Below are 12,991 nucleotides of genomic sequence, written 5' to 3' on the forward strand. Positions count from 1 at the left end.
AACAGCATTAGCAAAAGCTGCTTTTGACCCTCTCTCTTGAAGAGATGAGAATGAGACCAAAGCAAACAGGGGAGTCTCAATATGCAGTGCGGCCGAGTAGCTAAAATGGATGGTACCTAAATAGTAGATTCCTAAATAGTAGGTCACGGTTTCAAGCTGATGGGGTCACTATGCACTCACTGGAGAGAATGCTTAGAATCTCAGCTGATCTTCCTGTTTTTGCAGCCATGACCTATTACTGACAGGGCTGTCAGCTGCTGCCAATGATAGTGGAATGCAGCAAATGTTTAGTTAAACAGAAGTAGACAAACACGGAAAATGTGACTGCGATATATACCCTCCTGATCACTCCCTATTGGAATCAGGCTTCACTTGGCTCAATCAATCAATCAATGCAAAGTTTATTGTATTAGTCAAAGGCCATAACAATTTCTACCATTTCAATTTGCAACACTGCAAATCATAACATACAGCATACAGCAATTACATCAAACAAAGTATCGATGAGTTGAAGAAAGGGAGTCGGAATTCATAAGTATCATCTGCTAGCTCATACCTAGCTTAACTTCCGTTAGATCTCCAAATCTCCTGTGCAATTTATTGTAATGCTGTCCAGCTCTCTATTTCTAATCTTTCTTGCAGGCAGAGCATAAAGAGCCACTCTATGTATCACAAATCTGTTAGTGTTGCACACACAAAAATGAACCTTTTCAGCCACAGTAAGCCTGCTTTCCAGAGTTAGCAAAGGTTTCAGGAATAGGTTTCTTAGATGTCTGTATAAAGGACAGATCAACAAGTAAGGTGTGATATCTTCCACCTGAGGTTGGCCACATATGCAGAGCCTGTCATCACATGGAACCATATTGTAACAGCCACCCATAACTGCTGTGGGCATCACTTGGAACCACAGCTCCATGAAAGGTTTTCTTAATGCAGCAGACATGCTCTGACATGCTGTTTTTACAAATGGGAACCATTTCTGCTAGGAGTTCTGAGTCTATTCTCGTTCTTCCACTAAAATTCCTTGCTGGCCAGTTATGTATGACCACTTTTATTACCACAGAAGGCCTCTTCTTTACCTCCAGACTAAATTGTTGGGTGGCAGGAGTGAGGAGCTCTGCAGAAGCATCAAGTGTTTCATCAGTAGACTCCATATTGGAAGTTGTTAGTATTAATTTTAGCAGGGAACTATAATCATTCCTTTGAGTGTAAGAGATGGAGCACTCATCTATAATCAAAATCCTTGGCGCAGAGTGGGTGAGGTATAAAATGGAAAATCCATCATCCAAACTCAGCTCTTTTTCAAGCATGAAAATGTGTTTCTGAGTTCATATTCCAATCTTGAAAAATATCATTTAGCTGTTGGGTTGTTAAATCATCTGGAGGGGTCATCAAGCTCTGTGTATTCCCAGCCTTGGGGTTCCACCAAACCATCATTTTATTTATTTTCTTTGCTAGGGGAACTTGTCTGTGGCACTGCTATTAGAATCCCCAACTCCACTAACCCCACCAATGTTCCAGGCCAAACACCTCCTTTTGCAACACATTCACATCATTTTACGGAAGGTTCTCTCTGCAGTTTGTTTAGACAGAAAACACTGGTCACTTAAAAGCACTGGTCACAATGAAGGGATTTCTGCCTCTGCTTCTTTGTATGTTTCTTTGTATGATGCAAAATGAGTTTGCATGAATGCAGTTCTATCCATACCTAACATAGCTGGATCAATTGACCAGTTTGCAAGGCTTTCATTTAAATTATATATAGCAGGACCACCTCCTTGTAATGGCATATGTCATGCCTCATTTGTTGCATGCACTCTGTATGAAGAGCGAGAGAGAGGTGTGCAAATGGAACTGGTCCTTCTTTTCTCACAGCTTGCTTGCTCAAAGAGTTTAGATGAAAAGGCAGAGACAGCAGGGCCCTAGGATCCAGAGAGTGGCAGGGGGTCCTTTATTGGGATGTGGGCCTCAGCACTTGCCCAATGATGCTTTCATTTAGAGCTCAACGTTGAGCCTACCAAGTGGCGATAGCGACGGCAAAGAATTTCTTCACCGCCTCTATTGCATCTGCAGAAAACAGCAGCAGGAGACTTTTTCAGGTGGTTCACAATTTAGTGGAACCACCTGCAACATCGGGGCCCAGTACGGGCCACATGTTCTCCTGCAATGATTTCGCAAAGTTTTTTGCAGATAAAATCGCTCAGATTCGGGAAGAAGTAGACTCCACCGTGGGAGCAGGGCCGGGGCAGGAGAGTGCTAGAGTTCTGTCTAGTCAAGTTGAGTGGGATCAATTCCAATCTGTTACCTCCGAGGATGTGGACAGGCTGTTTGGACGAGTGAAGCCAACCACCTGTCTCCTGGATCCTTGCCCATCCTGGCTTATAAAAGCTAGCCGGGAAGGACTGGGCGATGGGCTTTGTGGGGTGGTGAATGCTTCCCTCCGTGAGGGAGCCTTCCCAGACCCGCTGAAAGAGGCGGTTATTAAACCGCTTCTTAAAAAACCATCTTTAGATGTGGCCACGATGGCTAACTATCGCCCAGTCTCAAATCTTCCATTCTTGGGCAAGGTGATTGAGCGAGCGGTGGCCGAACAACTCCAGGCACGCCTGGAAGAAGCGGACCATTTGGATCCCTTCCAGTCGGGATTCAGGCCTCACCATGGGACTGAAACTGCCTTGGTCGCACTGGTTGAGGATTGGGACAAAGGTGAGAGCTGTTTCCTAGTTCTGCTGGATCTCTCAGCGGCATTTGATACCATCGACCATAACATCCTTCTGGACTGTCTTGAGGGGCTGGGAGCTGGGGGCACTGTCATACAGTGGTTCCGCTCCTTTCTCCTGGGCCGTGTTCAGAAAGTGGTGGTGGGGGATGAGTGTTCAGACCCCTGGGCTCTCACTTGTGGGGTGCCTCAGGGTTCTGTCCTCTCCCCCATGCTTTTCAACATTTACATGCAGCCGCTGGGAGAGATCATCAGGAGGTTTGGGCTGGGTGTTCATCTGTTTGCGGATGATACCCAGCTCTACCTCTCTTTAAAATCAGAACTAGTGAAGGCGGTGAAGGTCCTGTGTGAGTGTCTGGAGGCGGTTGGAGGATGGATGGCGGCTAACAGATTGAGGTTGAATCCTGACAAGACAGAAGTACTTTTTTGGGGGGACAGGAGGCGGGCAGGTGTGGAGGATTCCCTGGTCCTGAATAGGGTAACTGTGCCCCTGAAGGACCAGGTGCGCAGCCTGGGAGTCATTTTGGACTCACAGCTGTCCATGGAGGCACAGGTCAAATCTGTGTCCAGGGCAGCTGTTTACCAGCTCCATCTGGTACGTAGGCTGAGACCCTATCTGCCTGCGGACTGTCTCGCCAGAGTGGTGCATGCTCTGGTTATCTCCCGCTTGGAGTACTGCAATGCACTCTACGTGGGGCTACCTTTGAAGGTGACTCGGAAACTACAACTAATCCAGAATGCGGCAGCTAGACTGGTGACTGGGGGCGGCCGCCGAGACCATATAACACCGGTCTTGAAAGACCTACATTGTCTCCCAGTACGTTTCCGAGCACAATTCAAAGTGTTGGTGCTGACCTTTAAAGCCCTAAACAGCCTCGGTCAAGTATACCTGAAGGAGCGTCTCCACCCCCATCATTCTGCCCGGACGCTGAGGTCCAGCGCCGAGGGCCTTCTGGCGGTTCCCTCATTGCGAGAAGCAAAGCTACAGGGAACCAGGCAGAGGGCCTTCTCGGTAGTGGCGCCCGCCCTGTGGAACGCCCTTCCAGCAGATGTCAAAGCAATAAACAACTACCTGACATTCAGAAGACATCTTAAGGCAGCCCTGTTTAGGGAAGTTTTTAACGTGTGATATTTTACTGTATTTTTGCTTTCTATGGAAGCCGCCCAGAGTGGCTGGGGAGGCCCAGCCAGATGGGCGGGGTATAAATAAATTATTATTATTATTATTATTATTATTATTATTATTATTATTATCATCATCATCATCATCATCATCATCATTATTATTACATTTGATGGTGACCCTGTCTCTCTGTGCTCTTGCTCTCTCCTTGGGGCACACTGATCTGGATTGCATAGGCTGGTCTTTGGGGAGTTCTTATTGGGATAGACCTGCCCTGATGAAGTAGGAGAAGAAGGGGCTGGATCCATTGGTCTTTTCATTTCTTACAAACTTATGAGTCCACAATTCTTTGACTGAACGTAAAGAGAGGCAATTTTATAGTCTTTTTCCACTTTGCGTGGTATTCAGAATTCGAAGGGCGATGTAACCTTTATTCCCTACAGGTTTGTTTAAAAATAAGGATAGCTATTTGGCATAAAGATGGTTGTTTTCAGGGTAGCAATCTGTAGCAGACTAATTCTATTTATTTATTTATTTCTTTGTCCACTGCTAGCATTTGAACACAGAGATATCTTTTTTTATACTGCTTTTTTAGTATTCTACTGATTTTAATGGGGACGCGGGTAGCGCTGTGGGTAAAACCTCAGTGCCTAGGACTTGCCGATCGCATGGTCGGCTGTTCGAATCCCCGTGGTGGGGTGAGCTCCCGTCGTTTGGTCCCAGCTCCTGCCCACCTAGCAGTTCGAAAGCACCCTTAAGTGCAAGTAGATAAATAGGTACCGCTTTATAGTGGGAAGGTAAACGGCGTTTCCGTGTGCTGCTCTGGTGCCGGTTCGCCAGAGCAGCTTCATCACGCTGGCCACGTGACCCGGAAGTGTCTGCGGACAGCGCTGACTCCCGGCCTCTAGAGTGAGATGAGTGCACAACCCTAGAGTCTGTCAAGACTGGCCCGTACGGGCAGGGGTACCTTTACCTTTACCTTACTGATTTTAATGTTATATATTTTCTAATTTCTTTACTTCGTTTTGATGTTTTCTGATAGCAAGCCATTTGAAAATCTTGCAAAGGAGCACAAGTTGAAATAAGAGCCCCCTTCCCCCATAACACACTTGTAAGGTAAGTTAGACAGAAAAATGGTGAGTTGCCTGAGAGGTCCAGGGTCATGCCATTCTGCTTCAGCACTCTGTTTCATTAGAAAGCAACAAAGTTAATCTTCTTTTCCTTGAATGAAAACTTTTACATTGTACATTATTCACTAACTTACATAACACTTGTACTGACAGTAAGGGCATATTTGTCCAAAGTCTTAATTAAATGGCAAGAGACCATTTAGGTTGAGGTAAACCAAACAATAAGGAATTTGGCTTGCCTTTTTGCATTCAAAGAAGGGTAAGTCTGAAGATGGAAGGGTGCAATGGTTTTATTAAAGCATGCAACCTCAAGGGGATTTAAGTCATGAATGTGCATTTTGATATGATAGCAAGATATAACTGGTCAGGACATGACCTCACCAATGCCTTTAGCATTTATCATTGTAAACTTGTTATCTACTAGGATTGCTGCTGAGAAGCCTCTTTTAATCATAAAACCAATCTCTAAATTTTTTTTAAAAAACTGTGCTCAATGCTTAAGCAGTAATTTGGAGCTCTTTCTTATCTTATGAGCATTTCTTCAGCAAAGTATATAAATATCGGTCGGCCCAAGCTTCTCTTAATTTTCTTCCCCAGTTGCCCTTCGCATAGAAACACACAATGTACCATTTTCTTCCTGCTAATGTATATTAAGTTATAACTTTGTCATTGTGAAAGCTGAATGGCATACAAATCAGAAATGCACACATGCTCCTCTATTCTAGGAATTAAAGGCATGTTTACACAATGTCAAAAGGCAGCTGAGGTAAAGTGGGGGCAGCAAAGAATTATGATATAAAGATAGAATAATTACAGCAAAGGATTTATCAGCTTGTCTGGAACTACAGAAGTGGAACCAAAGAAACTCTCTGGGTTGAAATCTTCTCTTTACAGACTACCACAAACCTTCCCCTTGCAAAACTTCTGTTCCATTGTCAGCAGAATCTTCTCATGTAACAATCCTGTGCATGTTGACTCTGAAGGAGAGGATGATAACATGCAACAAATGTTTTGTATAAATGTGTATGCTGGGGAAAACTGCATATAAACAAGATTCTATCAGGAGAGATTTGCATTAAAATGCTGGTGAATTTTTATGAGGACCTCTTAAAATAAATAACTAAATCACAAACGGAAATGTGGACAACTGAATTTAAGATTGGAAATTTGAGAAACTGAAATGGAAAGATTCTCCAATCCTTAGTCTGGGCTGCCTATCTTCAAAGGGATCCATGTGATGAACTATTTCTCTTCCATGTGAACAATTCCCCATGAGTGCAAGATACAGTCATTTCTCTGCTACCCTGAGCACCAGCTGCCCCAAATTCAGTTATCTCTTTGTTTTTAGCATTTTCTGTCAATCCTTTTTGCAGAATGAAGTATAAAATTTGCTCCGAGCCAACTTCTCACACCTTTTTGATTCTCTAACATTACAGTGGGGCAGAGATAAAGCATGGCAATGGGGAAAAGATACAAAATAAAGAAATAAGTTAGAAGAACAAAGGAACGAAGTCTCATTTGAACTTCTGAATTCCACCCACCCCTAGCTAAAACAGAGAGATTAGATCAGAAAATACAAATAGCAGCAGGGATATATCATATCCTGACTAAATAGGGGGTCTAGATTATTCATAACCAAGAGGAAAAAACACTGCTGTCTTTTTCCCAACAAAGGTCATCGATCAGGACAGCCACAATCATTTCAGCACCATAACTGGACCTGTAGCCAGACTGAAATGGGTTTAGATAATCTGTCTCAATCTGCAGTTGACCTTCTCAATCGCTTTGCCTAAGAACCAGATATACGACTGGGCTGCAGTTATCTAAAACCTCAGAATCCTGGGACATCCTCTCCAGCAGGAGCTGGACCACTGCTTCTTTCAATGTGATGGGCATTAGCCCGAAGTAAGTCATTATTATCCTCTACCCAAACCCATCTAGTCCATCAGTATCTGCTAGAACTGAAAAGTCTGATGGGCAACGACTGAAAGAGGCTGCTGATATTCTGTCCAGATCCTCAGGTTGCAAAAACTGATCCCATAACCTTTGACTTGTGCTCTAAACACTGTCAAGGGGCCCGTATCATTTGCAGTGTCAACTGTGGGAGCTCTGCAAAGCTTTGTTTAGTTTTGCAAAATCTCTGAACTATTGCAGTGAGGCTCTTGAGTTGTTAGTTGTTACTGCTCTGGGACTGGAGCAGAAACAGCTTGGAAAAGCTCTGCTGGGTGATGCACTGAGGATGCCGTGCAGGCGAAGAAGTAAACTTTCTTCACCATTGACACCATTGCCAACACATGGTTAAGTGCCTGCACCTGTGCCCTTTGTATTTGTCATGGGATTTGCACCACCTTCACTCCAGCTGCCATCTGATCTGCTTCATAGTGCAGAGATTGTTGGAAAACCATGAAGCCATCCAGGCTCCCCAAGGCTATAATGGCACCTTGGGGTATTCGTGTCAATAGTCCTACCCATTTTGCCAATCTACAGCAAGCAAAGTCATCAACTGGATTGCCAGCTACTGCAGTTGAGAAAATGACTCGATGGAAGAATTAATGCCCCACCCTCAGAAAAGGCACTACTGCTCCAGTTAAACTGGTAGCTCCCATACTTTTGTTTTATTAAAAAAGCAAAGATCAGAAGCTCCTCTTATGTATCTTCTGTGTTATTTATTATTAGCCTTAAGAGACCGGGGAAAGTGGAGTTCCAGCAATCTGGATTGCGTTTATATTTATCTGTACAGAAACCTCTGAGTGTGAAAGGGCAAAAGCAAATGATTAGACATGCTTGTTTTGTAATATACACATTTCGGTTTTCTTGCCTTGCTTTGACAGTTTGTTTGCGGTAGGGGGTAATGCTGCCAAATCAGAGCACTCAGTCTTCTCTCTGCAGGGGTCTTCCTTGTCTCAGATAATGTACATCATCAAGACAAAAAAAGGAAATTTTACCATAAAAATGCATTTTATTTCCAGCAGGCATCTTCTATGATGTGGATTTCAGAGAAATAAAAAAGGGGGGATTTTTTAAAAAAATAGTAAGATTTTTAGAGCTTTCTGTTAGCCAGGATAGAAGAAGATGGAAAAGGGAGAGGCTTTGAAGAGTGACTTTTATCTTTACCTTTTGATACATGTTTCCCATTCCACTTACTGGGTTCATAAGCCGAGAGTTTGCAATCATGAGTTTTACTATGAACTGATCTTCGGCTGGAATATACATAATGGCCTCAGATGCTTTAGAGAGGGACATTTTCATGATGCAACAATCATAGAGAAAAACAGAACCACTCATTTGTCTATCTAAACAAACACTGACCTAGAGAATACAATATACTACAATATACAGACTTCAGAGGTCTGGAAGCAGAGAGCAGTTGCCCAGTGCACATAAAAATGCAATTGCAAACCAATAGCAAGAGATGTCTCTCACAAACAAACCAAGGCACATCCTCCAGCAGCTTTCCTTAACCTGGTACCCTCCAGATGCTGGATGTCCAACTTCCACCAGTCTCAGGCAGCATGGTCATGAATGATGGAAGTTGCACTCCAGCAACACATCTGTAAGGCACCAGTTTGAGTAAGGCTGTCCTACAGGGCAAGGCGAAAGTCACTGAGAGGTGTTTGCATAGTGTTTGGCATTGAAATAAGGCATCGTTTCAGTACAGCCAGCGGTAAACAGAAAATGGAATTAATAAGGTTATGAAATAAAATAATGAAAAATAGCCTCAGGAGATACATCCTTTATTTCACCTGCTCAAATGGATGGTATTTCAGTTTCCTCGCAGTTATATTTGATTCCTCTTCCAGCTACGTTGCAGCCAAATGGTCTTCTCATGCATATTTTCTCCCATGTCTAAAGGAACAAAGAGAGGTAAAGTTTCGTGAAATTAAATTGGAAAGTACACAACATTTTAGAAAACAAAAGATGCTTCAGAATCATTTCAAACAGAACATCATCCTTGACCTTTGTAGTTGGCAAGCACTTTAAAAACGCTTCTTTTGATTGCTAGCATTTTGTGGTGTTTTTTTGTGGTGTTTTTTTGTTGTTTTTTTGCTATGCCTCAGTCGAGTATTCAGATATGGCCTTGATTATTTTTTTTCTAGCATATTGGGAGAGGTGAGGAGGGCTGGCAATCTTTGTAGTCAGCTAAGAAACACAGCGCTTCCCCCCAAACCCCTATTTGTCTGATCTTCAGGGTAAAAATAACAAATAAACACCTCCCTTTCTGAACAGCTTTCGGGGAGCACCAATCACTCTTGCCAATATCACAACTGAAAGAGCACACCCAGCATTGCATTAGTCACTCTAGTTTTATACATAGTGTGCAGTCATTTTTCAGTATTGGCATTTAGTCTGTAAACATGTCTGAAATGAAAAATAATCAGTTCTGTGAAATGGCTGCAAAAACAGTTGAACTGGATGGTTAAACAAAAACGTTCTACCATCCGGTCCTTTGTATGGGTGCACCAGCTTCAAGGATTGTGATGTGAAAACACACGGGCACTGGTTTAGGACCTGATTTTGCCTGTTCCAGCACATATTTAGTGAAGGACCATATAGTATTTATGGTGGTGATGGGCAGGAGGTGGCATCAACCCCCAGGGCTGTGGATGTGGCTAGGAAAGCGAAACAATGGAGGAAGGTTTCAGATGATGTCCCAAGAATTGTGGGAAGATGTGAGAGGAGTTGCAGGGCTACACAACGAAAAGCATAGTACCGTGGTACCTCGGGTTACATACATTTCAGGTTACAAACGCTTCAGGTTACAGACTCCTCTAACCCAGAAATATTACCTCGAGCTAAGAACTTTGCTTCAGAATGAGAACAGAAATCGTGTGGTGGTGGTGTAGCAGTAGCAGGAGGCCCCATTAGCTAAAGTGGTGCTTCAGGTTAAGAACAGTTTCAGGTTAAGAACAGACCTCCAGAACAAATTAAGTTCTTAACCCGAGGTACCACTTTAGTCATGTCCTTGCCATTCGGTGTGTAAAGGGGCTCTGCTTGCATAGTGGTGTGGAAAACAATGGCCACATTGTTGAGTGGAGCACCTGAACACACACATGTTACATCTGGGTTGAAATAGCTACCAGGTCATGTTCAGGGTGGTGTTGTTGATATATAAAGCCCTGAACAGCTTGGGCTCAAGGTTACCTGAGAGACTTCCTGCTTCTGTATAGACCTGTAAAATCATGTAAATCATCCGGGAAAATTCTACTTATGGTACAGCACCTTACCATACCCTCCAACATTTCTCTGATGAAAATAGGGACATCCAAAGGAAAAGCAGGACATTCCGGGATCAAATCAGAAACTGAGACAGCTTCTGTAATTCCAGAACTGTCCCTGGAAAATAAGAACTCTTGGCATGGGGTGCAAGTATTTAGCCTCGCCTAGGGTACAAAATAGTCTGATACCAGCACTGATCTTAGGGTGGTGATGCAAAAGTAGGCATTTTCCAGAATGCCCTTCTATCTGCCATGAATGAAGCAGCAACCTTCAATTGCTTCAGATGCCTTGCAAAGCGTTGCTTATGCCTCACATATTATTACAATATTCAAGCATTTGTGTGTGGTTGTCTGAACTTCCCATTAGTACCACAACGAGGGACTCTTTGTAGCATGTGGGTTTTCTGTGGCTGCGGCTTCAGCCAAGTTTAGAAAGCTAAATTAGCCTTTGCATCAAAACCTCTATTTATGCCATGCAGTTTAAGAAGCTTCATAGGATTGTCCTGCCCAGTTATAACGCTGTTCCCTTCTAGAAAGACAATTTAGGGAACAATAAAGCCTCCAGGATAAATTTCATCAAAGTCAGACAGATTTCAATGGAATAACCATCTAGCCTTTGGATTTCAGCTAGTCTCATTAGTGCTGCTAATGAACAGCTTATTTCATTTCCAGACCCCGGATGTTTTTGCTCAAACATCGTTTGCGCTGCATTATGCACAGTTTGGAGCCTGAAGGCTATATAAATAGTAAAAGACATTTTGGAAGAGCAGATTGAATGACAGAAGGGCGTATTTTGGGATCAGTGGCCTCCCAGGTGTGGAGCACAAGCCCCGCATTGGCATTTTTAAGGAGGTACAGTGGTACCTCGGGTTAAGAACTTAATTTATTCTGGAGGTCCATTCTTAACATGAAACTGTTATTAACCTGAGGTACCACTTTAGCTAATGGGGCCTCCTGCTGCCGCCGCGCCGCTAGAGCACGATTTTTGTTCTCATCCTGAAGCAAATTTCTTAACCCAAGGTACTATTTCTGGGTCAGTGGAGTCTGTGACCTGAAGTATCTGTAACCTGAAGCATCTGTAACCCAAGGTACCACTGTATATTGAACCCTCTATAGGGTTTGTGTTTGGTGAGGAAAGGAAGTAGATTGCTTGAAGTATGGGATGTGACAGTAAGGCTATATTCACACCATACATTTAGAGCACTATGATACCACTTTAAAAAGTCATGGCTTCCCACCAAGTATTCTGGGAGATGTAGTTTGTTAAGGGTGATTAGAATTGTGATTCAGATTCAGAATTGTTGTTCATTCACAGTGCAAGTCAATGTATTCTCCTCATTCTTTCTTTTTTTTTTTTAATCATACAAAACTTTGTTATGGTATCCTTCTGCCCACATTTTGGCAAAGGTCTTAACATTCAGTTATTTTAGTGAATAACAGCAACCATAGTCTCCTCATTGAGCTACAATTGCCAGAGGTCTAACAATCAATCCCTCTTGACAGAGAACTCTGAGAACTGGAGCTCTGTGAGGGGGAAAGGGCCCTCTCTCATAGCACCAGAATTCATGAATATCCAGTGAAGCTGAATGTTGGAAGATTCAGAACAGATAAAAAAGAAAGTACTTCTTCAAACAGTATGTAGTTAAACTATGGAACTCACTCCCACAGTGATGGCTACCAAGCCAAGTTACAGGGAACCAGGCAGAGGGCCTTCCGGTAGTGGTGCCCACCCTGTGGAACGCCCTCCCACCAGATGTCAAAGAGAACAACAACTACCAGACTTTTAGAAGACATCTGAAGGCAGCCCTGTTTAAGGAAGCTTTTAATGTTTGATGTATTACAGTATTTAAATATTTTGTTGGAAGCCGCCCAGAGTGGCTGGGGAAGCACAGCCAGATGCGCGGGGTATAAATTATTGTTATTGTTATTATTATTATTACCTAGATAGCTTTAAAAAGAGGATTCGGCATATTCATGGAAGAGAGGGCTATCAAATCCTACTAGCTATGATGACTATGCTTGGCCTCTAGAGTTGGAGGCATCAATGTTTCTGTACCAGTTGCTAGAAACCTCAGGTTGGAAGAATGGTCTTGCGCCAGCATGCAGGTTTGCCACAAGCGTCTGGTCAGCCGCTGTGAGAACAGGCTGCTGGACTAGATAGGCCATTGGCTTGATCCAGCAGGCTCTTAGGTTTAATGATTCCCCACACACTTAGAAACATGGCTCGTTTGAAATGTTGCAGAAATTATTACAGTATATTTTGTAGGCATTTCAAAACAGAATGCTAGAAGAACACTAAAAATCCATTTCTCAATTACCGTATTTTTCGCCACTTTTCCCCCTCCAAAAATGAAGGGGGAATGTGTGTGTGTCCTATGAGGCGAATGCAGGCTTTTGCTGAAGCCTGGAGAGCGAGCGGGGTCGGTGCGCACCGACCCCTCTCACTCTCCAGGCTTCAGGAAGCTCTGTGCAACCCTTGGGAGCCCGGCGCGAAGTCACGCCGGTCTCCCGAGGGCTGCGCAGAGCTGCCTGCAGTCCCGGGCTTCGCGCAGCTCCCTAGGCTTGCGGATAGCAGGCTGTTCTGGGTTTTGGGGTCGGGGGAAGCTCGGGCTGCCCCCACGCCAGCCCCGCGCCTGGGGGGGAAATAAATTTTTATTTATTTATTTCCCCACCCAAAATAACTAGGTGCGTCCTATGGGGCGATGCACCCTATGGGGTGAAAAATACGGTAACTGCAAAACCAGTGGTACATTATTTTTTTTTACTTCCCACTCTAAATTTAACATTTTTGTTTATATTTTTA

The sequence above is a fragment of the Podarcis erhardii genome (genome assembly GCF_964252035.2).
Source record: "Podarcis erhardii genome assembly, chromosome: 11".
Classification (NCBI taxonomy): Eukaryota; Metazoa; Chordata; class Lepidosauria; order Squamata; family Lacertidae; genus Podarcis; species Podarcis erhardii.